Source organism: Tenrec ecaudatus, chromosome 1 (assembly GCF_050624435.1).
Source record: "Tenrec ecaudatus isolate mTenEca1 chromosome 1, mTenEca1.hap1, whole genome shotgun sequence".
Classification (NCBI taxonomy): domain Eukaryota; kingdom Metazoa; phylum Chordata; class Mammalia; order Afrosoricida; family Tenrecidae; genus Tenrec; species Tenrec ecaudatus.
Genome location: NC_134530.1, coordinates 316,929,363 through 316,955,598, shown reverse-complemented (window position 1 = coordinate 316,955,598; position 26,236 = coordinate 316,929,363). Strand labels below are relative to the sequence as shown.

General features: G+C 43.2%; 1 long non-coding RNA gene across 12 annotated transcripts in view; it reads left to right on the top strand.

The window, feature by feature from the left end:
• LOC142428465 (uncharacterized) overlaps positions 1 to 26,236 on the top strand; it is a 460,410-nt gene that overhangs the window by 368,217 nt on the left and 65,957 nt on the right. For 9 of the 12 annotated variants that reach the window (XR_012780395.1, XR_012780384.1, XR_012780378.1 and 6 more), the window contains one exon: positions 20,069 to 20,172. This is a non-coding gene — a long non-coding RNA (uncharacterized LOC142428465). The remainder of the gene's footprint in view (positions 1 to 20,068; positions 20,173 to 26,236) is intronic. The other 3 variants (XR_012780394.1, XR_012780391.1, XR_012780387.1) reach the window with 1 other exon arrangement.

Genomic DNA, 26,236 nt, shown 5'->3' with positions numbered 1-26,236 from the left:
TTCCTTTTTTCCCTCTACATCCCTCCCTGCTCCCTCCTCTGTCATGAACCCTTAATAACTTATAAATTATTATTTTATCTTATCTTACCCTGCCCAGTGTCTCCCTTCACCCACTTTTCCGTTGTCCATCCCCCAGAGAGGAGGTTATATGTAGATCCCCGTGATCAGTTTCCCCTTTCTACCCTCTTCCCTCCCAGCATCGCCACTCTCACCGTTGGTCTTGCGGGGTTCATCTGTTCTAGATTCTCTGTATTTCCAGATCCCATTGATGGGCATTTTTAAAAAGAGATTCCATATAGCTGTCTTATATAATTTGCCGAAGGAGGTGTTTTAAATTCACTTATTGATCTCTTGGTATCATCTCTCAGTACTTGACCCTAGGATGTAAAGTAAATGATTACTGTTTGGTTTAGAAGTTTATAGTTCTGTATAAGAAGATGATATAGCTCTGTAATCTTTCCAGCCTCTCTTAGTAAGTATTTGGGTTACAAGAAATACTGTGTCCCTAAAATGACCACCCAATCAGTGTTTCTATGAGTAGTGGTTCATCTGTGAACTAACTTAAAGTGTTTTCTTTTTAACTTAAGCAATTCTAACAATGACTGATATTTTTTTTATCACCTTAGTGACAGTAGATCCCTGGTGGTAGAGTGGTTATGCACTACCCTGTGATTTGAGTGGTTGCCCGTTCAAAACCACCACCAGTTCCTCGGGAGAAAGACTGGGCTTTCTACCTCTGTAAACCCTTACAGATTCAGAAACTCACAAGGGGTTGCTGTGATTCAGCACTGACTTGAAGGTAGTGAAGTGAGTTAGTGATATCGAATGTTCTTTTGTTCTATTTTGCTAATGTTAACATTAATCCAGATGTGAGTTCATATGCTGAGCCACCAAATAAATATCTATAATTTTAAATGAGTTGAAATCGTGCACCGTATGTTCTCTGACCACAGCAAGACTAAATTATAAGTTACTATTAGAAAGCCATATAGAAACTCCATCCCCCAAATTTTGGAAATTAATGAACATGCTTTTAAATAACCCATGATTCCAAGAAGAAATCACAAGGGCTCTTAGAAGACATGTCGATGTGATTGGTTGTACGCCTCCTACCAAAGCATCGTGAGAGATGCAGCAATGAATGTGTTGTTTGCTGTTAGTGCTATGGAATCTATCGAGACTCACGGTGACCCGATGCCCAACGGAACAAATACTGATCGGTCCTGTACTGCCCTCACAGCGGTTCCCATGCAGGATACCTTTGTTGGAGACGTAGAGACAATCCAACTCATTTAGAGTTTCTTCGATGTTACTGACCCTCCACCACGTATGCCGTCCTTCTCCAGGCTCTGGTGCCTTCTGATAACATGCCCACAGTAGGACCTCTTCCATCTGTACTTCTAAGGAACATTCTGGGTATGCAGGTTTGTTTCTTTTCCTGGCAGCCAATGGTGATTTCAATGATCTTCCCCCACGCCACAGCCCAAAGGCATCAATCGTTCTTTCTCACTGTCATGGAGTCGATGCTGTCTCTAGTGGCCCCCTGTGCATTGCTGAGACTGTATCACAGCCCAACGTGGACCACGACACCACCAGCTTTCTTCATCGTCAAGCTTCTGCATGCATTTCAGGCTACTGAAAACCACCAAGGTTTGAGTCCAATGCACCTTAATCCTTAAAGTGACCTCTCTACTCTTCATCACTTTAACGAGGGTATTTGCAACATGTTTGCCCAACACCATACAATGGGTGACTTCTTTACTACTGCTTCCGGGGGCATTGTGGATCCAAGTAACATTATGATATTCTCCATCACTTCAGTCTTTGTTGAATGTGAAGCTACTTATCGGTCCAGTTGAGAGGATCTCTTTGTCTTTGTGTTGAGGTCTAATCCATACTGAAGGCTGTAGTCTTTGATTTTCCTCACTAAATGCTTCAAGTCCTCTTCGCTTTCAGCAAGCACTGTTGTGTCATTAGTCTTTCCCCAATCCTGATACCCTCTTTATTGAGGTCAGTTTCTCAGATTCTTTGCTCAGCTTACAGATTTAACACATACGGTGGAAGACTGCATCCCGGAATCATCTCTTTTTCTTATTTTAAAACATGCGGCATCTTCTGTTTGAGTAACCGCCTCTTGGCCTATTTACATGTTATACAAGAGCGTAGTTAAGCGTTCTGGAATTCCCAGTCTTCACAGTGTGATCCATCATTTGTTATGATCCACACCGTCGCATGCCTTTTCTGAGTGCATAGAGGACAGACACACCTCTCTTTGATGTGATGCATTTTCATCTAAGATCCCCTTACACCCTTTCTTCCCCAACTCCTCTTCTGAATCTTGACATTCCCTGTCAATGTACTGCTACAACCATTTTAAAAATTATCTCCAGCAAAATGTTACGGAAGTGTGACATTAATGATAGGGCTTGATAATGTCGTTATTTTGTTGGAGAATCTTTCTCTGGAATGTGTCAAGATAAGGATCTCGTCCATAACGTTGGCCAGACAGCTGTGCTCCAAACGTCTTGGCACAGAGGATCGATCCCTTGTTGCATGCACATGGGGGAACGTCTCAGGTGGTATTCTGTCGATCCCTCGAACCTCGTTTTTCACCAGTGCCTTCAGAACAGCATGGACTTCACCCTTCCGTAACATCATTTTGGGGCCATGTTCTCCTCCCTCCAATAGTGGATGTCTACAAAGTATTTTTGGTTTGATGACTCTCTCTATTCCATTGATTTTGTCTTTTAATGTTTCTCGCATACATCAATATCATGCTCAGAGAATCCTTCAGTCTTCCAACTAGAAGCTAGAATTTTTTTTCTTGCGCTCTTTCAGTTGAAAATGCTCAGTCTGTTCATTCCTTTGGTTTTCTAACTTCAGATCTTGGCACGTTTCTTTTAACTCTTGATTTTGCCTTCGGGTATCACCTTTGTGATTTAGCGCTGCTCTGATTCATGGCTTTTGCTCTCTGTCTGCGCTTGATGAGAGTCCTGTGCTTTTCTGCGGTACTGCTTCTTGGCGATGTGCATGTGGCCAGGCATCTCTATTCTCCCATTTATGCCTCTTCCTCTCATTTTTTAAATCTCTTTTATAACTCAAAAGACATTGATGTAACACACACCTGCCACTAATCTTATCTCATTAATAGAGCAAAGACAACCAAGTGCTCAGTGGCATTATAAGTACAAGCATAGAGGCGGGGATTTACAACACAGATACTTGTGGAACGCAATTCAGTCCGTAAGAGTTATTTATTTAGTCCATGTGTTCCTACGTTACGTTCATTTGCCAGCGTCCTGAAATGTGAGATGTTCAGTGTTTGTTATCTACTAAAAATTAAAGTGTTAAATGGATAAAAAATGTCCCCTGTATTGAGTACTTGTAATGTTCATTGGTGTCTACCAAATAATGTCCAGATTTTGTTTGTTCATCAAGGAAGCAAAGAAAGAAGAGAACAAAAGAAATGCAGTTTTAAAATGAGAAGATTGCTGCCCCTGGAGAATGTTAATATAAAAAATAACATGCCAACAGTAGAACTTGATTGACGTTTATTTAATATACAATTTGCAAATTGGGGTAATAGTTCTGACTTTCAGAACTCATTGCCATCAAGTCTGTTTTGACCCACAGTGACCCCCAAAGGACAAAGTAAAACTACTCCTTTTGGTTCCAAGGCTGCAAATCTGTGCAGGGGCAGAGAGCCTCATCCTTCTCTCAGTGCAGTTGGTAGACCAACCAAAAGTCAGCAACCCCATTCACCTCCCACTATGCCACCAAAGACTAGTACATTTCTGAGGAGACAGTCAAACATGTGCCAAAGAAGAGAGCTCTTTCCCAAATGTACTTTCTCTCTAGTAAGTAGACATTGCCATGGAAACAGGGCCAGGAAAGGGTTTATATAGTAGCTCATGTACCTGCAACATTTTCCAGAAGAATATTTCCGAAAATTACGGATCCACCCTAACACGTGCATTAAATCTGAACTTTGGGACTTGTCTTGGTCAAAACTCACTGTACATAGGCAGTTCTATGAAAGAGCAGAAGGCCCAAGGTAAGAAGCTCATTTTACTTACGTTGATTTGTAGGAAACCAGTTTCTGAATCTTGACAGTTCACAGATGATCTCAGTGATAGGTTGGGTGGGCCATTTTCAACCTCATGGCTCTAGAAATCTGAATTCTATGCAAATCAAAAACTTCTTTCTCCAGGAGGAAGAAGAAAGAAATGATTGAGGAATGATCAAAGATGGTGAGGTAGTTAATTTATTGTGCCAACCTGGCCGATAAAGACATGTGGGATTAATTGAAAGGCGGAGAGATAAATGGCTCAGTGAGCCTCGCCTTTCTTGTCCCTTGCTCTTTGACCATCAGACCAGTGTGCAGCTGCCTTGCTTGTTCTTTGCCTCAATTTGCAAGCTACACTACCTGTGGGACACCTAACCTGTGGATGATGTCGCTGTAATTTGAGGTTCCTTCAAGACCTGTTTCACCACATCTTTGGAATTTACATCTCTTGAGCGGAAGACTGTCAGATGCTGTCATCTGGCTGACTATTGGTTACCTGCCTTGCTGCTTGCTGCCTGTGCCCGGATAGCCTGAATTGCTCTACAGAGGACTACCCGGTGACTCTCAAGACTTGAAGGACTGCCAGTGTCTCACAACTGTCTCACGGGAATGAGTTGCACTGAGCCATTTGTACTGCTTTATAATTTTATGGTTTATTTCCTATGTTACATATCTATCTGTATAAATATATATAAAATTATTAGCATTAAGAATTTTTTCTTTAGAGAAACCTGTCTAACACAGATGGACTACAAATAGGGGCATGGTACAAAAGTGTTCATGGGCTTTTGTTTGTTTGTTTATTTTCTAAAGTTATTTATCTAGATACATATTTTAAGCAAACATTTCATTTTATGTGTTGGATGTTTAATCCACTGTGATCAAATAGATTCCAACTTATAACAAGCCTACCCAGGATTTCTGAAGCTGTAGAACTTGACAAAAGCAGACAGCCTCATCTTTCACTCACAGAGGGTTTGAAGTGCCTACTGTAATGTTGGCAGTTCCACATCTAACCCATAGTACCACCAGGGCTCCCTGAATGCACTATCCAGAAGAAAAACAAAATCACCAATCCAAAACTGAAACTTCCTTCCATGGAGTCAACTCTGACTCATAACAACCTTCTAGGACAGAGTAGAGCTGCCCCTGTGGGATTCAGAGGCAATAAATCCTTCCTGGAGAAAAATGTCTCACCTTTCGCCTGCAGAGCGGCTGGTGGCTTCCACTGCTGACCCTGTGGCTAGCAACCCCGCATATAGCCCAGCACAGACACATAAAAATGTGTAAGTGGATCCTATACTGAGTGTTTTCACAGGCTGCTGCAACCAAAAAGAATATCACAAGGATGTCTTCAAAGACACAAACTTACCTGTCAACAGGTCTTTTCCCCTGTCATCTCTGGGCAGGTTTGAACTCACAACCCTTAGGTCACAGCTGAGTGATAAATTGTAGTTCTTTTTTCTTTTTAAAAAAATTGTAGTTCTTACATGTATTCTCATTAGTATGTAACCTTTCATACTTCATAGTGTGATGTTTAATTAGAGATTTAAGTACACCATACAACATACGGCTGACACAATGCCCGTTAGCTGGTACAATTACCACTGCCTACATGTATTGTTATTAAGGGTTTTAGGATTATTAGGGGTCCTTGGGGTTTTGTTTTCTTGAATGATACAGGCTCTGAAATGAATCTCACACACCAGATCCTGGGGAAAGGGTGGTGAGTTAAAATTGCCAGTATTATCGCTGTTTCCCACTGGCCCGAGGTTAAAACATTTTAGAGTGAGATTGTTAGTGGTCCTCCCAGGGAGCGATGCATCACTTCCCTGCCTCCAGCCCTTAACTCTGTCCTCTGCCTGTTGGGATTGGGCTGCCGCTGCAGCAGCAACAGAGAATGCTCTGGCAGATCTTTCATTCCAGGGTGACCTCCATCCCTGGGATCACTCCTATGCCTTTTGCCAAGCCGGGAAAGAAAGGAGGAGAAGGGAGGGGCTGGGAAATTGCTTTACAGCTCTTTGGCCCTATCATGTGTGGAACTGAACCCTACACAAACATCATGGGTGTGTTTGAATGCATGTGTATGCCTGCACACTAGACATCTCCGACCCAAACAAAGCAAACTCACTGCCATTGAGTAGTTTCTGACTCATAGCAACCCTGTAAGGACAGGGTAGCTCCACCCCTGTCGGTTTCTGAGACTCTAACCTTTATGGCAGAAGCATTTCTCCCTCAGAGAGAGCTGGGGGTTGCTTTCGAGCTGTTGACCTTGAGATGAGTAGCCCAACTCATAACACACAAGCCACCGGGGCTCCCCATGCTTAACATGAATTGCTATTTAGGGTGGAATGACATGACTAGTCAAATTGCCACTGTTGGACACGGATGGACTGAAATCTAGGTGGAGTGAGCTCAATTATAGAGCAAAGGGAATAAAGACCTTTCTCACCCAACTCTCTGCCCCGATATGAACCAGTCAATCTCTAGCAATCCGGCTCCGTCCCTCTTTCTCTCCTTCCAGTCTGCCATGGGACCTGAGATTCTCCAGTGGGATTTACTCTTTTGGATTCAAGATGGTTGGGCCCTTCCAAAAGTGTTGTTTGTTTTCAAAGTGATGCAGATTCTTGGAAGGTAGTAACTTGTTTCCCATGAGGGGAAATTCATGGCATCCCTGAGAAAGGAGGGGCAAGGGTGGCTTAGGTGGGCGGTTAGAAATCCAGGACAGCTCCTCTCCGGGAAGCTCAGTTCTACCAGAACCTCTTCAGCAGTTCTCAACCTGTGGGCCGTGACCCTTTTGGGGGTCGGGGGGTCCAATGACCCTTTCACAGGAGTCGCCTGATTCATCCCAGTAGCAAAATCACAGTGATGAGGTAGCAACAAAAATCATTTTATGGTTGGGGGTCAACACAACATGAGGAACTGTATGAAAGGGTCACGGCCTTAGGAAGGTTGAGAACCGCTGCGCCAGATGTTCATTTTGATGACCACAACACATACATCCTGGCTCTTCCGACGGATGATTCTACACGAGTTCCTCCTTGAAACTGCAGCATCGGTGTTTGCATTTGTGTCTGCCCCTACTCAGTCGTTTTTCATCCAATGGGGAAAGAGCGCTGCTTGATTTATGAATGATGTTTGTCCACCACATTCGGGCTAGATGATGTCATGGTCTGATAGAAACCCAGTAAAGCAAGTGAAGTTGTGGGAGAGCTGAGGCCATCTCCATGCTTTTCGTGACAAATTTGTGTGGCTCATGCTCATCCATCACAGGAAATTAGCATTATTCATGTGGATGTCGTTGCTTTTCAAACTGTGTTTAAATTCTTTCTATAAAATTCTTGTGAGGTTTGTAATATGGTAATGCAAAGTCTTGTCTCACTCCAGAGGGGTGGGATGAGACTCAAGATCAGCCCTAAACTGATTCCTGGAAGGCGGGGGTCAGGCATACCTCAACTCTCCCAGCCGCCCTTCGTCCAGTGGCACCCTGGTCTTCTCTGCTGTGTTCCATCATTCGTTGCAACGGCTACACAGAACTCTCAGGTCATCCTCAGGGTTGCGGTGTTTGTTGAAGAGAAAGCAGCTAGAATTTAAGATCAGGATCAACTTGGAAAACAGGAACAACTCGGGAGAACCCAAAGAGTCAAGGAAGACAGCTTCGAATAAAGAATGCTCAGCTGTTTTTGAAGATGGCCTTAGGCAGGCGACAGAGAGACCTGGCCTTTTTTCCCTGTCTGAACCAAGGTTACAGCTCCCCGACTTCACCAGCACATCCCCTATCAGCAAGCCTTCCGCCCAAAGGTACTCAGTGTGCTTGCTCTGTGGGTTGGCAAGCCCCAACTCAGTCATCTTGCACTTGCTAGCTGGTTCCCTCCGTCTTGGGCTACTGCTGCTTTTGCCAGACCCCTGGTGTTGCCTCTCATTGTCTTCAGTGGTACAGCTCTCTCTGTCTCCTGAGGCTAGATATTTTCAGCCTGGGGACCCCCAGATCCAAAGGCCAGCTCAACCCCAGGTTCTTCTTCAAGGTGCTAATGAAGTCCTCTTCAATCTTTGTGGGTTTGGCTCTTTCAAGCCTAGTAGGATGACGAAACTGATCAGTCCTTTTGGGAGGCCCCAAAGCACCTTATTTCCATAGTCGCTGTCCAATCTTTGTAAGCATTCTCCACGTCTTTGCGCAGTCCCAGACAAGTATTTTTTATGCCTTAAGAAATCAGAGCTAGTTAGAGTGTGTAAAAGCCATTCTCTCGATCACGTTGTTGTTTTGTATGTGTTATAAGAAGTTTCTTTTTAGCCATTTTAGCCATAATTTGACACATTAATAAAACAATTTAAATCAATACTAGGATAAGAGTAACTTGTTCCCTTAGGTGTGCGTTTTGCAGATTACTCAAATGTTAAGAAATATTGCTCTCATGTAGCGGAGAGAGTCAGGCCTGGGTGGCTGTTAGGGTAAGGGATCCCTGAGTGGGGGTTGTAGTTGAACTTGATGTAGGGGTGGAAGGTCAGGATGGGAGCAGGCACTCTTGAGGGCGGCAGACAAGGATCTTTCTTAGGTGTTCACAATGAATCAAAAGGAATCACTAGAGCATGTCAGAAGATCCCAAAGAAAAATGTGATCTACTTCACCATTCAGAGTAGATCGGATAGTCTCATTATTAACTAATGGAAGAGCGATGGCAGGAAAATCTGACCTCTCTCTTCTGGATTACTTTCCAAAAGAAATGCATTTCTAAAGGGATTCATTATGGAAATTGGGGTCAGCTACCTCTACAAAGAAAGGTGGGATGGTGTCAGACCTTTTCCATTTAGCTCCTGGCAGGTCCTTGGTACAAATGTAGGGTATGGACCTGGCGCCAAAGCAAATGGCGTGAAGACCAGTTAGACAGGAGGGCAGAGAGGGCAGGCCCACAGCCGAGAGCACTTGCCCCCATGCCTGTGTCTTCGGTGGAGCCTAATTCATGCCCTTACACTATGATTGAGGTAAAATGACTTTATTTTTGTGTCCCTTTTAGCTTTTCATTAGCTAATCACACTTTTAAGTGGCTTCAAAGATGAACTAGCTTTATGTCAAATTCAGAGAAGGCAGGTTGTGTCAGCAGACCCTCCTGGGGTTGACATCTATGTGTGGGAAAGGAACTTGAACCAAGTGACCCAAACATCTCCTAATTTAATAGGAAGGTAACCCTACGTCCAAATAATAAATCCCAAGGTCTTTTTAAGATGAGCCTGGGCTGTAAAACTAAAGCATTGGTGATTATCTCAAGCAGATAGCACTACATGGAAATAGCAATGATTCATGGGAATCTGTCACTTCTGGCCTTTTCATTGGCACCATAGTACCCTGGCCTGTTGTTGCTCATTCTGGGTGAGCCAATTCTGACTCAGGATAATGTCTAACTCTGCACCATCTTCATGACTGTGCTAGGGTTGAATTCAGTATTGTGTCACTCTATTTCCCATTGCCCTGTTTTACCAAACATATGGCTAGCGATTAGTCTTTTCTGATGATGTGCCACAGTAAGCAAGACGAACCCGTTTCCATTCTCACTCAAAAGGACCACTTTGGCTGTATCCTTTTAAAGAACAAGTTGACCATTCTTTGGGCAGGGGCTGGTATATTCAATACTCAAAACAAACATCACCTCATAGAGTCGATAAATACCTATCCTTCAACATGAATTCATTTTCTAAAAACAAAAAGTATTGAGACTATGTTGTTACAGTAAAAAGAATAGGCTAATCAGACCAATCGGAATAACTGAATGCACAGCACCTGGCAGTGTGTCATGCTGTTGTGCAAGGGGTCGCTACTGGTAGGAACTGACTGGATATCACTTAACAACAACAACAACAATCAGACCAAATAAAATCCAGAGTTCCATTTTCTTGAGTCAGTAGGAGAATGATCATTAGATTTCCTGAAGAAGAAGATAAAAATTTTCTTTAAGGTTTTAGTATGTGTGTCAATAGTAAACATGTGTTTCGTTACGTATGTCATGCAGTACATATGTAACCAGAGATCTTTCCATTTCTACATAACAACATAGAATGTAGGCAGGAGAGCTGCAGTGCATTACAATCCAACCAGGATGAATATCAGGTTCTGCTAGAGAACCCTGACATCAACCAACCAATTGGTTCAAAGCTGGGTATAGTTTTCAGTTGACACCCTGTCACTTCCAGTTTAGATCTTCATCAAGTCCCCCAATAGCCATCCTTCCCAAAGGACAAGAACATGGGGGAGGATAGAATGAAACTTGAGAAGAAAAATGAGACTTGACTTCTCTAAAGTGAATAACAGTTTTGGACACTTGCCCGTGGCATTAAGGACAACACACTAAGTCAGCCTAACCAAAGAGCCCAACCAGAGGCTACCTTAGAAGACAGCAAAGGAGTAAGACACTCAGAGTGTCACAGGAAAGGCTATCAAGTGTGAGGTTCAAGGAAACGACGAAGAAGCCAAGACAAGGGAAAGGCCAGCCAGTTAAGTGGAAAGGTTACCAAGTAGGCTGAGTTTCAGATCTTTCCTCAAAGGACATGTACTCTGTTCAATGAGCTCAGGTCTTTTTGATAATGAAAGAAGGCCACGTTGGGTGATTTGAAGAGTTGTGTTCTGCTCCTCCCCTCCCCCCACCCCCTTTGAGATAAAAATGTATGCCTCCCTTCTGTTTGTCCATGAACCTTTCATTAATGTGATAAATGGAATGAAAGAATGATTCGAAAGCAGATTTTTCTTTTGTGACTTTTTTCCTATGATCAAAGAGAAAAGAAAACTTTGATGTTTTCCATGTTCAGAGAGATTCTCCATAGAGTGAGCATTCATATGTGCAGTCTCAAATCTTGTGCAGGTTTTTTTTAAAAAAAGGTAAATAGGTGAAAAATGAATATGCTGGTATCAGAATGGTAATTTCTCAATAATAGAATAGTAATTTAGTAATAGTAATAATTTCCCAATGTCTGAAGTTGTAGACATCCCTGCAGGAGGTTGGTAGCACTTAGGGACAGTCAATGTGAGCATCTCTTAGTAATGCATCCCTACAGAGAGTATCCTCTGTTTCTTTGGGATAAGAACTGCTGTCATAGCACGCAGTCGTGCTTGTTAGCTTCCATGGATCTGGTCTGACGTATGGCTGTAGACTGCCGGTGCCTGGTCCTGGGCCCATGGCATGATGGGTTGTGTGTAGGTCCTTTGTGCTCCCCCGAGTTTTCACTGTCTGGATTTTCAGACGTCGATCGCAAGTCTTGCTTTATAGTCTGTCGTAGTCTGGAAGGCTCACTGAAGCCTCTCCAGCATGCCTCCATTGACACATGAGCGGCAACTGTGCCTGAACTATGTTGGGCCAGAGTTGAAACTTTGGGATCCGTGGGGGTTTCATTAGCCAATTTTTTGAAAGCAGATCTCCAGGAAAGCACATGTTTGTGGCTGTTAGGTGCAGTTGAGATGCATGTTGATCCTATGTTCAACAGAACAAAACATTGCCCAAGCCGGAAACATCCTCATGATTGTTGTGTTTCATCCTTTGTCACAACCATGGTCAGTTGTCCTTTTTTTTTGCTGTCTCCCTCATTTAACCAAGCACGTGGTCATTTTCCAGGGACTGGTCTCTCCTGATATGTGTCCAAATAGAAAAGCATGGAATTGAGCAGGATGAAAATATGTATGTTACCAACTTGGCATTGCCCCAGCATCTGTAATAGCATGTAATCCCTTGAGCAGAAGCTCTGTCTTCTACTCCGTTGTAAAAGCTTCGTGGGCATTTTTGAAAGCTCACAGCAACACAATCATGTGGACATTTCCTCATTCCCATGGTTCAAAAGAGAAAATGGAATCAAGTTCAGAGAAGAAATTTGACCAAGTCCCACCTTGTGAAAAGTAGATCCAAGATGTGAACCCGGGCAGCTAGACTCTAGGGTGTTTCCTGAGTGTTCTTTATGACTTGTGCGGGCAAACATGGATGCTTCTGCATGTAAGCCACACAATATTAATTGTTACCTCTGGAAAAATCACATAATCAGCAGCTTCCAAAATGTCATCTTGTATTTAAAAGGATTTGGGGGGTGGGGTGGCATTCTTTTCATCTGAAAAGAAAAACTAGTACCTGACTATTAGATGCCAGCCATTTTCAAGTTGGAGAAGTTGTTTCAAGTCTCAGACAGGTAAATGGACATATTGTTCCTTCTCCAGGTGTATTATTCACTTCCTTTGAAGCCCAGGATTCTGTTGAAATGCTTTGCACCTTCAGACACGTGTGAGCTCCCTTTGATCTGGCCAATCGTCTGATACTCTTAGCTGTGATCTTAACTCTCCGTAGAGATTAATTTGCCATGCTCTGGTGTTTGATAGCAAAGTGTCGACCCATCAGTGGTTTGGAGAGAACCACATGAATTTCCTAGTACTTAAAATGCCTTTGGACATTGTGTTAGGCCAGGTGGACTGGAGAAACAAATTCAGTGACACTCATAGATGTGTAAGAAAGAGCTTTATATCAAGAAGAAATACACATCAGTAAAACATCCCAGCTCAGTCTATTCAAGTCCACAAGTCCATTACTAGTACATAAGTCTCTCTTCAGACTCACGCAGCCATATGCAGTGATGCAGAATGCAGGAAGATCATAGGCCGGTGTGTGCAAAGTCTTTTATATCCAATGGCAGTGGCGTGGCTCTGGTAGCAATCAGAGTCAGCCAGTAGAAGGTGAAGGGAGAGAGAGAGAAAGAGAGAGAGAGAGAGAGAGAGAGAGAGAGAGAGAGAGAGAGAGAGAGAGAGAGAGGTTCTCAGGGCTCTCCTTTTGAGAAGGCCAGGCCCACAAGGAGACACCATCAGGCTGTGACCTGACTGACAAGGTGAATGTCACCCCTACACTTTCCTATATCTTCAGGGTGACCTCTCAGTCTTGAGTTGGCTAATCTGTATTATGCATTCAAGAAGGAAGAACCAGCCTGCCATGTGCCCCGTATTTCTTTGAGTACAGGATCTGTGTTTCTGAACACCAGAACTCCAGAGGCTACTTTCCTCCATGACATTATTTGGAAAACACTGGCTCAGACTGTGTGCAATGAAGCTTTAGGGGAAAATTTTAAAGGTGGAAACAAACAACAAGCAGCAAGTATGATTTAAGGAAAGTTTTATGCTGCTTAAGTGTACTTGAGATCTTTCCCCCCTTGGACATAAATCCAAGCAACTAAGATTCAGGAAGTTTGCAACAGCCTTACAATTCCAGGGGACCCTGAAGATAGGAGCAGACCCTCATTTCCAGGGCTTTTTGTTGCTGCTGCCTGTTTTAGGGCTGGGCTTCTCTTCTCCGTGATGCCGAATGTGGTAGCCTTGTTCTAAGTTGGTCTTTATTCTCCCACCCTAAGAGGGAACTACATTCGCATCTTGATGGTAATTTCTTTCAGACATTACAGACTGGGAGCGGTGTGTGGTCCAGCAGAGGAAACCACAGCCATCCACGAGCCCTACAGCCGTCTCCACACCACCTCTTCTACTGGAAGAGAACATGGTGCCAGTGAGAAAGGTTGCGGTGCTTCCGAAAATGTTGACGCTGCCTTTCAGCATCCTGCTCCTCAAGCCTCGTTGTCACATCTTGGCTGCTGACGTCACGAGTCACGCTTGATGGGTGCACATTGCTGTGTTGATGTTGTCAGTCTCGGGGTTATCGGGGAACCATGGAACAGAAGATTGAGCCCCCAAGTGATTTCCCCCTTCCGCATACTTGAAAGAGTATCACATGGAAAATATCTTCAGCGGATCTTTGGTTGCTTCCTTCTCTCCCTTTCAATTGTTCTGTTAACAGCATGTCCTTCTCCTCCTCATTTTGAAACGAGAGCCTGGCAGGTTATGTATTGGGCTGCTAACTTCAAGGTCAGCAGTTCTAAACCACTATCCAAGGGAGAACGATAAGACTTGTTGCCCCATGAAGATGACCAATCTTGGAAACCCACAGGGGCAGTTCTACTCAGACCTACAGAGTAGCCATGAGGTGAAATGAGTGGCAGTGGGTGTGGTTTAAGTTTTTAAAATCTGATAGTGAATAAATCTGTCTTAGAGAAAAATCAGCCAAATGAAAACATTTGATCTAGAGAAATGTTAGAAAAATGAATAAGACAATTATCTTGATTGTTAGTTCAGTGAGACTGCTTATTCTTCATGCATATATCTTTAAAATATCAACTTTTAATAGAATTGTCATGTATCACACCCTTGTGCAATTCTTCTTTATTCGTGTGTAGATTTACATTAGGGAAAGTGGGGAAAACAGCCCAAACCGATCCTGATAATGGCTTGTAAAAAATAATTTATTCCAAATCTTAAAGTATATACATGTGAGCCTTTCGGGATGTTCTCGGCTTGGCGTTTAGTGTAGCTCATTCCATTTATTTGTTACCTTACATGGTTGAGGGTTTCCCTACAGCCAAATGACAAAAGAATTTCGCATTGCTTTTCCCTTTGGGTTTGTTTGGTTCTGTTACTCTTGGTGATTTTTGAAACGATCGAAAAACACTTAGGTCATAGACAATGTTTACTGTGTTGAAACAAGAGTTTACTTCTCTATTTTGAAAGAGGAGATGGAGTGTTGGGGCATGTATTTGAAAATGATATAGATAGCCTGGTTGAGTGTGAGACACTGGAATCATGCTGCTTGGCTTCAAATCCTGGCCGGACTACATGCTAAAGATAGCTTTGGGCAAACTGGCTTAGCCGCACCGTGTCCCAGTTTTCCCTGTGTAAAATGAAGATGATAGTGGTGGTACACCAGAAACATAAGATATTTGAAAACCTTTTTGCTCCAGATTGGGTGACGGTCTGCAGAAGTGATCATCAGTCTTACATGGAACAAGGAGGACACAGTTTGTTTCATGTCAATCCCTAAAATGAAGCATCATTTATCCTTCTTTCCATCGATGAGTTCTGTTTTCATTTCCCCTTACTTCCTAGTCCTCCTGAATTTTTTCTTTGGGTAAGTGCTGCCCTTTTTCTCTCAAACTGTTGATTCTTCTAAGGTGTGCAGAACTCCTTAGAATTAATGTTCCCCTGGTAATTCTGTGTGCTGTTGGACTAAAAAATTGAGCCATGGGATGAGTTGATTTCTTGGTGTGAAGGATGAACAAGGGCCATTTTTTTTCCAGAAGTTCTCCCCATTTCTATCCGATTAGTAACTCTAGGCTTTTATATGATTTCTGAGTTTTGATTCAGATGTTTTTCCTGGATCTATCCATGTCCATCTAATGTGCTTCTTTGCAGAGCAATGGGCGTTGGGAGCTGAGCACCATCGCTCCTCTAGTCTCAGGGTGGTGGAGACTGATGCTTGTGTGGCCCGTTTGCCCTTTGCACTAACAAGTTGTGCCCTTGTGTCTTTGGATGTCATCACTCTTCTCTTCCCCCGGACAGGGGGAGTCCCAGAATGACACCTTGCACTGTCACTCACCAGCTTCTGAGACTCTAGCTGCTACACACCAACGTCGGATGTGGAGCATTGACTTTATGGATGAGGTAAATGAGCATACCACTTGTCAGGGAGTTGAAGACTTGAGAAGCATACCGGGTCTATGTTATCATGATAGCTGTGTGCTGCCCAGTCAAATCTGTCTCTTGGTGATGCCCTGTGACAAGGGAACCGCTCCATCGAGACTTGTAGGCAGTAATCATAATGATGGTAGTTTTTCAGGTCTTTTTCCCTCCAGAGCCCTAGGTGGTTTCACCAGCCAACATTTCCATCAATATCCTAGGGCTTAGCTTTTGTGTCTCCAAGGTTTCTTGCAAGATCACAGTTAATAAGTCTTAAATGTCAACCGTTCTTATTAAATAATAAGTAAGTGATAGTCGTTATTTTTAGATCTTATGGCTTGCTCGAGTGGTTTCATTGTTATTTTTGTTGAGTTCCTGGAGGAGTGGGGGAAATGAGTCAGGGAAGTTGCATGATTTTCTATTATGGTCATTAAAACCCACCAAACCCCTGCCATCAAGTCAATGTTGAGGCACAGGGACACTATTCAGGTAATCCACGGCTTGTAAGTCTTCACTTCTGCAAGAGGTTCACGGGGAGATACATAACAGGAAGGTATGAGTTGAATTATTTAATATTTTTTATACACATGCCAAATCCATGTAATTTCTCCCAATCAATGCCACACTGTAGAACTACATTTTTGCCTGTGGAAACTTAATGATGATTTCTAATCTTAGAGCTTCACTTTCTATTGTGGAAACCTGCCAACAGCCCAGCAGAATATTTGGTTTGCTAACCCAGTTGCTGCAACTTAGAGTGGGGTTTGACACTGATGGTTTCAGTGTTTGGGGTAGCAGGAAGCTTGAAGCGTACTCATCCATGGGCGTTGGTGGGGTTCTCCATGGATAGCTAAAAATATCAGACCCTGCATGCCTGTTGGTGACACTGGTTGCTTTTCCAGCCATGACATTTAAGTGATTAAAGCCAGACTCTTTGATAGCCATAATTTATTTACGTAGTTAAATTTCATAGAACGCCATTTAATGTTATTACTGAACAGAACACTGACAGCTTGATGTTTTACGATCCCTTTTACTTGTTCTATGTCTGTCTTTGGAATGTTTTGAGAGTACGCTCCCAGTAGGCATATGTCAGTCCAATCTCATCTCTGAAGTATTTCCAGATTTTAGGTTTAGAAAATTTCCTGAATAGTTTGCCTCTAAAATGAGACTGTCTGAGGAACTCCTAAACCCTCCCATCCCTTACCCCTGAATTCCTCCTCTTAATGGTTTGTTTAAATATATTTCAACTCCCTTTTAAGATGGTGATTTCTAACTTGTGTCTGCGGTCTAGAGTTATACCTATCTGAGAAGAGGCCAGGGAACAAGGGAAATCTTTGTTGATGGCAAATGGATAAAAAATTTAAAAAACAGAGAATACCATAAATATGTTTACTTGCGTTTTATTGACTATACCAAGGCCTTCTACTGTGTGGACCATAACAAATTATGGCTAACCTTGAGAAGAATGGAATTCCAAAGCATTTCTTTGTGCTCATTAGGAACTTGTACTTGGATCGAGAGGCAGTTTGTGTGAATAGAACAGCCACATGCTGCGTGGTTCAAAAGCAAGAAAAGTGTGCATTATAGTTGCATCCTCTCACCATATTTTCAATCTATATGCTGAACAAATAATCAGAGAAACGATATTATATGAAGAAGAACGTGGCTTCAGGATTGGAAGAAGGCTTATTAACAACCGGTGATGTGCAGGTGACACATCTTGCTAACTGAAAGCGAAGAGAACTTGAAGCACTTGCTGAGGAAGGTCAGGGAGGGCACCCTTTCATAGGCATTATAACTCAATGTAAAGAAGTCCTAAATCCTCACAACGGGATCACTAGGTAACACTATGATAAATGGAGAAAAGGTTGGGTTGTCAAGGACTTTGCCTTTCTTGGGTGCACTATCAATGTTCATGGAAATGGTGATCAAAATGTGCCCCGTGTAAGGTAAATCTGATGCAAGAGGCCTCTTTAAAAGATTGCAAAGCAGGGATGTTACTTTGAGGACTAAGATGCACCTTAACCAAACCCCGGCACTTTCAATTCATTCCTATGCATCTGAAAGTTGGACATTCAGAGGCAAAGACTCAAGCAGAAACAATCCATTTGAATGGTGCTGAAGAAGAATGTTGAAAGTACCATGGACCTTTTAAGGCCACACAAGTCTATCTTGGAAGAAGTATGGTCAGAGTGCTTCCTGTAGGCAAGGATGAGGAGCCTCTATAGTACATATTGTGCACATGTTGTCAGAAGAGACCGGTCCCTGCAAAAGGACATCGTGTTTGGTAGCGGGGCAGCGAGAAAGGAGGAAGGCCCGCAAGGAGATGGATGGGCACAGTGGCTGCAAGGAGATGGATGGGCTCAAGCAAAAGAGCACGTGTGAGCATGCGCAGAACCTGGCAGTGTTTTGTTCGGTTGTGCATAACGTCGCTAAACGTTGGAAACTACTTGGTGGCACCTAACAACAACCTCTATCTTTCTGGCATTCTCTACTTTCAGCAAGGATATCTCTTGGTCCACATAATCTTGTGAATCTGGCTGAGTTTCTGGCAGCAACTTTTCATGTGCTGCTGGAAATGGTTTGGGCCAGTTACTTGTCTTCCCGATTTATTGGCAGAGATGAAGAAGTGTGTCTCCTACTTCGTCAGAGGTTGAAGCATTTCAGTTGGCATTCCAGCTGTTCCTGGAGCCTTGTTTTTTGGTTAACACCTTCAAGGCAACCAGGACTTTCCCCCTTCAGTATCCTCGGTTCTTTATCCTGTTACCTCTTGAAAAGGTTCATATCAATTAGTTCTTTACGGCACAGTGATTTTGTATGTTCCTTTGATGGTTCCTGCATGGTTCAAAATGTTGCCTATCAAATATTTCCAGGTTGCAATTCAAGGCTTGAATTTCTCTTGATTTCTTTCCGTTGAAGGTATACTGAGCTGTTCTTCCCTTCTGGTGTTCTAAGTCTAGGTCTTTGCACATCGCTGTCATACTTCACTTTGCCTTTGGGAACAGCCCTTTGAATTTTCCGTTCGGTTCCTTTATCGCACCATTTCTTCTATTTGATGTGTTACTTTATGATGAAGAACCTGTTCGAGGGTTTCTTCTGACATCTGTTTTGCTCTTTTCTTTCTTTCCTGTCTTTCTAAAGACCATTGGTTCTCTTCAAGTATGATGTCCTGATGTCACCCCACAGCTCCTCCATGGGTCTCTGTCATTAGTTTTCAGTGTGTCAAATCTGTTCTTGAAATCCAGATGGATACATCCTATTTTCACTCTCATGGACTTGTTTTCATTTCCTTCAGCTTTAACTTGAACTTAAGTATGTGCAATGGATGGTTTTTTAGATCGTCGGTCCAGAGCCTCGTTTTAGCTGCTGATATTGAGCTTCCCCATCGTCTCTTCCCATAACAATAGTTCATTCTACTTCTGTGTCTACCTTGTGGAGAAGTCCACATGCTGAAAGAAGGTATTTTCAATGAATAAGTTGGTGTTGCACAATTCTGTCATGTTGTCTCCAGATTTGTTTCTATTACCAAGACCTGATTTTCTAACTACTGTTCCCTCCTCTCGGTTACCACCTTGTGATAGTGATCTCCTGGCATTATCCAATAGGACCCGCACACGCGAACATTTGGGCCTGTGTCTGCATTGCCCAAACGGCCTTTTCCTCATGTAACACGGAGTACGTCTATGGAACCCTGGGGTGCAGTGGTGAGAGCTGGGCTGCTCTGTCAAGCCCACCAGTTCGTTTCAGAAGAAAGACGTGACCAGCTGCTTTGGTAGGAATGTCACCCTGTGAAACCATGAGGCAATGCTAGTTTGTCATATAGCCTCAGGGTCCATGAAGATCACCTCCATGGCAACACATTTGGCATGTATGTATTTTGAGTTGGATTTGCTTTCAAGGCAGCACGAGTGAGTCCTAGCTAGTCCTGTGTCCTCTTAATTCTACCTTGCAAGTCTGGCTAGAGCAGAGGATGTACACTGGTACAGATAGGAACTGGAAACACAGGGAATCCGGGGCGAATGATCCCTTCAAGACCAGTGGTGAGAGTGGTGATACTGGGAGGGTGGGGTGGAAAAGAACCAACTACAACGATCTACATATAACCTCCTCCCTGGGGGACGGGTAACAGAAAAGTGGGTGAAGGGAGACGTCGGGCAGGACAGGATATGACAAAGTAAAGATTTATAAATTATCAAGGGTTCATGAGGGAGTGGGGAGAGAGGAGGGAGAGGAAAACAATGAGGAGCTGATGCCAGGGGCTTAGGTGGAGAGCAAATGTTTTGAGAATGATGAGGGCAATGAATGTACAAATGTGCTTTACACAATTGATGTATGTATGGATTGTGATAAGAGTTGTATGAGGCCCTAATAAAACAATTAAAAATATATTTTTTTCTTCTGATACTTTCCCCCCTAGTGGTTCATATTAATTTATGCATTGGTTGTTTTTTTTCTCTCTCTCTTTCTGGCGTCTGATTTTACTGAACCAGCAGTGTCTACAGTCCTTGGAAGAAGCACACCAGCCTGTGTGATAACGAGGTGTGAAAGGGATGAGGGATCAACGAACCAAAAAATCATATCATTGTGAATGAGGGTGAGTTCAGAGTGGAGACCCAAAGCCCATCTGTAGTCAACTGGACACCCCCTTACTGAAGGATTGTGGGGAGGAAATGAGCCAGTCAAGGTGCAGGGTAGCAACGATGAAACATATAACTTTCCTCTAGTTCTTAACTGCTTCCTCCCCCCACTATCATGATCCCAGTTCTACCTTAAAAATCTGGCTAGACCAGAGGATGTACACTGGTACAGACAGGAACTGGAAACACAGGGAATCCAGGACAGATGAACCCTTCAGGACCAGGGGTGAGAATGGCGATACTGGGAGGGTGGAGAGAAAGTGGGGTAGAAAGGGGGAACTAATTACAAGGATCTACATATAAGCTCCCTCCTGGGGATGGACAACAGAAAAGTGGGTGAAGGGAGATATCAAATAGTGTAAGATAATAATTTATGAATTATGAAGGGTTCACGAGGGAGGCGGGAGGGAGAGGGAAGGGGGAAAATGAAGAGCTGATTTTAAGGGCTCAAGTAGAAAGCAAATGTTTTGAGAATGATGATGGCAACAAATGTACAAATGTGATTAACACAATGAATGTGTGTATGGATTGTGATAAGAATTGTTTGAGCCCCCAATAAAATGATTTTTAAATAGTGCTGAAAAATTTTAAAATACTGTATATACTCAAGTATAAGCCAACTTAAATATCAGCCGAGGCACCTAATTTTACCATAAAACTACAGGGAAGGTGGGGTAGAAAGGGGGAACCGATTACACAGATCTACATATACCCTCCTCCCTGGGGGATGGACAACAGAAAAGTGCGTAAAGGGAGACGTCTGATAGTGCAAGATAATAATTTATGAATTATGAAGGGTTCATGAGGGAGGGAGAGGGAGGGGAAAAACGAAGAGCTGATATTAAGGGCTCAATAGAAAGCAAATATTTTGAGACTGATGATGGCAACAAATGTACTTGACACAATGGATGGATGGATGGATTTTGATAAGAATTGTATGAGCCCCCACTAAAATGATTAAAAAATAAATTAACGGTGAAAAAATGTGCTGAAAAATGGCTTATACACGAGTATATACGGCATGCCTACTTTTCTATCATCTGGTCACCTGTTGGTCACCCCTGAGCATACTTCTAAATTGCCACTGATCTGTGGTTTTAGTTTTGTTCTTCATGTTGTCAAAAGCCTTCAAAATCAACAAGCAGACCAGGGAAATGACTGATGGCAAGAGGCCCTGTATTTATTTATTAAGAATTTGTTTTCTCTTCGTAGAAAATTCCTAGCACAGTTACTTTGAAACATCAGCCATTCAAGGTATTTATAATGAGTGGGCGGCAGGAGTTCAAAAGTTCTTTGGAACTGTATTTTGTTTTTAAGGATATTAACATTTAGGGGCCGTTTTTAATTTTGGATCCCCTTCATAGTGATGAATCAGAAAGAAGATGAAAGAGCACATTACAGATATTTCAGATAACATTCTCAAACATTCCATCATCTTTTATTTCAGATCCCACCTTTTCATGGAGTGCTGTTTATCTTCTCTGCCATGACCAACCCATACCTTACACTCAGGGACAGTTTCATCCCGTCTTTTCCATTGTTATCTTGGGCTTTGAATTTTTTACTTCAAAGATTGGACTTTCCATTTTTCTCCTACTCTCTTGCCTTAGCCTGCCAACCATTTATTCGTTCTAATAAGTCAGTTTCCATGTCCTCCAAAATATTTCCCAACTCCAGCCTCCATTCTTACATCTGGCTTCTATCTTCTCCAGTCTTGCCTGATCCAACGTCTTCTTCCTGTGCCATCTTGTCTACTAGAGATACAACACAGAGCTCCAACCTTGCAGAAATGGATCTCGTTGTGTGTTATTTATGGGCTAAAGAATTCAGTTGAAACTTTTGGATATTCCATACTTATATCTACTGTTTTCTGAATGTGCTTACAACTATATCCCCTGATGTCTTTTGTTTGATAGTCTGGTCCTGGTCCAGTTGCTTAAATGGGCCTGATGGAGAGAAAGTCCGTGTAAATGTTTACCATTCCCCACTCACCTCTTCTCATCTCCAACAGGCACTTAGCATTAAATAACTATGGTAGACAAGAAATGCAATGGTGCATTGATAGGCTGTAGATTGCAATATCTTTCCCATGGGCGACACTACTGTTCAGACCGAGCCCCTTCCCCCAGGTGTCATCATTTTGTGGTCTACCTCTGCCATCTACTCTCCATCTTGTACTCAACTGGTCTTGGCTTTTCCCTCTTGTAGTTCTTGATCAATTTAAAAAATTTGATGACCTAGTCTTCCCTTAAAAAATCAGCTTGAACCTCCATTACGTCTTGATAGATGAGAGCCCTTCCGCCTGCATTATTCATATAAAGACTTGCAATTGTCTACTCCAAAGTACTTGAGAGACGGCTGTTACCTTCCTACCATGAAAGCTGTGTGATCCAGAGCTTCACGGGGCTGCCTTGTTTTCCTGGATCTTCTGTTTGCAGCCTTTGCCAGGAGGAAGTGCAGCTTTGCCATCTCCCTTGGCTCTCCATTAGCGAGAAAGCTTTGGGTTTTCCACCGTACACATGCTCTCCTCCAGGTCTGAGTACGTATTCGTTTTTGCACCGTGGTTTAACAGATACACACTTGGTAACTTCAAGAGCACAAGTGTTAATTCTCACAGTTCTGGATCCCGAGTCTATAAGAGAAGGTGCCAGCTTCCTCCGTGTCGCATACAGCCTTTCCTCTCCCCAGAATTAACTCTCACCGACTATGTAGTGTTTCTCACTCCCTTCGATCCCTGGTAGCGATCCCCGGTAGACTCATTAAAGAACGGGCCTTTCTCTCTGTGTAAACATATATCATCGTTTCATCATGGTGGCCTCATACAATATTTTTCCTCTTGTGTTTGGTTTATTTCTCTCAACCGAATGCTCCCCGGATCCAGCCATGTTGTCCGACACTTTGTGGATTTATTGTCATTACTCTTGATCCTTCTGTATCATTCTATTGTATGTAAATGCCATAGCTTGTTTATCCATTCATCCAGTGATGGGCACTTAGAATGCTTCCATCTTTTCGCTGCTATGGATAAAGCTTTAATGAATATGAGTTCATCTCTTCTTCCCCCAATTTTTAATGTAACACAGGCTACACAAGCAGTGCTTGAACAATGATTGTGTAATTAATCGATCCATTTTTAGACTTTTTATAATTCACAATACTTTAATGCATCTGAAAGGGGCGCTGGTGATGTAGTGGGTCGCTGTGATGTAGGGCTGTTAATTGCAAGCTCGGTAGTTGGAACCTACTAACCTTTCTGTGGGAGAAAAGTGACATCATTTGCTCCTTTGGAGATTGAGAGTCTTGGAAATCTGTAGGGGCAGTCCTAGTCGGCGCTATGGGGTCCCTCTGTGTCAGGTTCTCCTGGATGATAGTAAGTTAGGTTTTGATTTTAGGAAGTCTCAAATGTACTTACAACATGTACTTACAACATATCTTAAAATTTCCTAAGAACCTTAAAATGAGTGTTCATTTTAGATGGCGGCATACTGTCCATTTTGGGATTTGTTTCCAACACTAATTATAGAGAATTCCCTAATTTTGTGTTGTGTCCTTCAGTTTTGTTTATTGTTGGTCATAACCTTTCTTCTTCTAGCAGTCCATTTAAGCTGAGACGTTATTCAACCCGAAACACTCCCAATGTTGTTTTGTCATGTGATTGCCTTTCCGAACATCCAGATTACATTTAAACAAAATATTGGCACTTTTGTAGATGACTTTTGTTGCCTTACTGAATGTCTATTAAAACAGGAGTCTTTTCCCCCTTTTTCATGAGTGTTGTGTTTGCCTGAATTACTTTTCTGACCTTTCCACTGGAAGCTGGGATAGAAATGCCCACAGCCTCCCTGATCTCCAACAGGGTGCCCTGTGAGGGGTCCAATCTGCTGTCCCACAGCCACTGTCCACTGCCTGTTTCCATGGCTGTGTTAGTCTGGGTACTTTAGAGAAACAAATCTACAGAAACTCATGTAAAAGAGAGAGTTTTATATAAAGGTTAAGTGCACATTAAGAAAATATCCCAACCAAGTGCTACCCAAGCCCACAAGTTCAACATTAACCCATATGTCTGATGCCAATCCACAAAGTCCTCCTCCATCTCACAAAACAGACACAACTACTGCAGGAGGAAAGCCGAGTCAGTGAAAGTGTAAGCATCTCAGCACTGGCAGGGGTCTCCACACGGCTGCTCCAGCTCCCAGGGCTGCATCAGGTTAGGTCCATGCGACTTCTCCTTGGGGATGTCTTGTAGGAAGTCAGTCTTGCAAGCTGAAGCAGGGAACTGCTAAGGCAGCTGCACTGTGGTCCAACCATCACCAACAAGAGACCCGAGGACTCAAAAGGTGAGGCTTACCGAGCCATGTATCCCTGTGTCCTTCAATTAACCCCACCTGTGTTTATCGGCCAGTTTGGCACAATCAACTAACGAACTCAATAGACTTGAATCTTTTAGGGTTTTGTGTAGAGGGTGCTGCTAATCTATTACATTTTATAGTTTTTTCTATTTAAGAGAAACTCAAGAGGTTTGAAATCCTTCCTTCTCTCTTTCTTTCCTTATTTCCTAATCTTGTAACAGCTCATGAGATAGGCAGTGGGACATGTTATCTCCATTTTGGGCATATTATAACAGACGCATAGCTCAAATGGACTTAGACCCCACAGTAAACGCGGGCTGAGTGTGCAGTTACCCCACTCTTTTGACTTTCAGTGTGGTGATCTTAATGCTTGCTGACTGAATTTTTAATTTGACCATCTATCCCCACTTTTAATTGGCATGAAATATTATTGTCAACATGCTTATGGTGGCCAGTGCTCTGACACTTGCTTTAATTTTTCTATCTTCTGCATCCTCTGTTTCCTTCATTTGTTACACGCACGCACATGCACTTGTTTCAAATAATTTATCTACAAAATAAATTTATTTAACATATAATGTGTCTACAAAAATGGGACCTGCAGAGATGTTATTTCATCTGAGGCCAGTTTGCAAATGGGTGTCATCTCAGCAGTATCGATGGATTAAGCATAACACCTAACTATTACCTGTAGACCTGGGAGACAAACGCAGCTATGTACAAGCTCAGGAAGCAAGAAGCGCTGTTAGGGCGACAGCACATACTCATGAATGAATGGAGTCAGTGTCAATTACTCTGAAGTGTCAATGGCGGCACCCCCACCCCCATGGGAATGCCTTCTTTGGGTCTCTTCCTGCTCAGAGCCTTGGGTGCATTTTTTAATTTAAAAAATGCCCTGCCAATGTGTGAGCTTCATCCTGCCATCCTTAAAGGGAGGGTTTAATGGGACTTTGTGTTACTAGCGAGGGCCAGGGTGTATGGGAACGCTTAGTTTCTTCTTTCTGACGAAGTTGGAATGCCCTTCTTTTGCACCAAGTGGCATTAATTATCCTCTTGCTCCTCGAGTACCCAGAAATTGCCTAGCAGGGACATTTCTCTGCAGTGTTGGGGTCTCTGAGGCACAGTTTCAATTTATTGCAGTGGAATGGTGGGGGGTCAGGCTCCCACACAGGCTGCCTTCATGCGAAGCAGCCTTGAGGCCTCTGCATGGTTCCCCTACGACTGGGGAGAGCGTTTCCAGCGCATGGTGTGAGCAACTTGCCATCCTCCACTCTGCCAGCCTCTCTCCCTGCAGCCTCTGCACCCGCCTCCCTTCAGCACATGGGGGTGGCAATATTTTGACTTGAAACTGGAGCTGCTGGACCAGAGGCCACCCAGAGCTTCTGTGAGCAGCTGCGGCTGCAGGTCTCCTATTGGCCGTAGCCACAAATGTTCTCACTTATCGGCACTGAACATGGGTGGCCATGATCCCGTAGGATAATGCAATTTCTCACTGTCTGGAGGTGGAAGCTCTGGTCCTCCGTGGCAGCTTGCTGTTTGGAGAAGTTTGGTAAGGCCCCAGGCTTCTGCTGACCCACAGGGACACACACAGCGGAAAACTCCCTGACTTGCTCACTTGCCCACTCCCTCCCTCCTTCCCTCTCCCCTCCCTGACTCCGCCTCTCCCCACTTT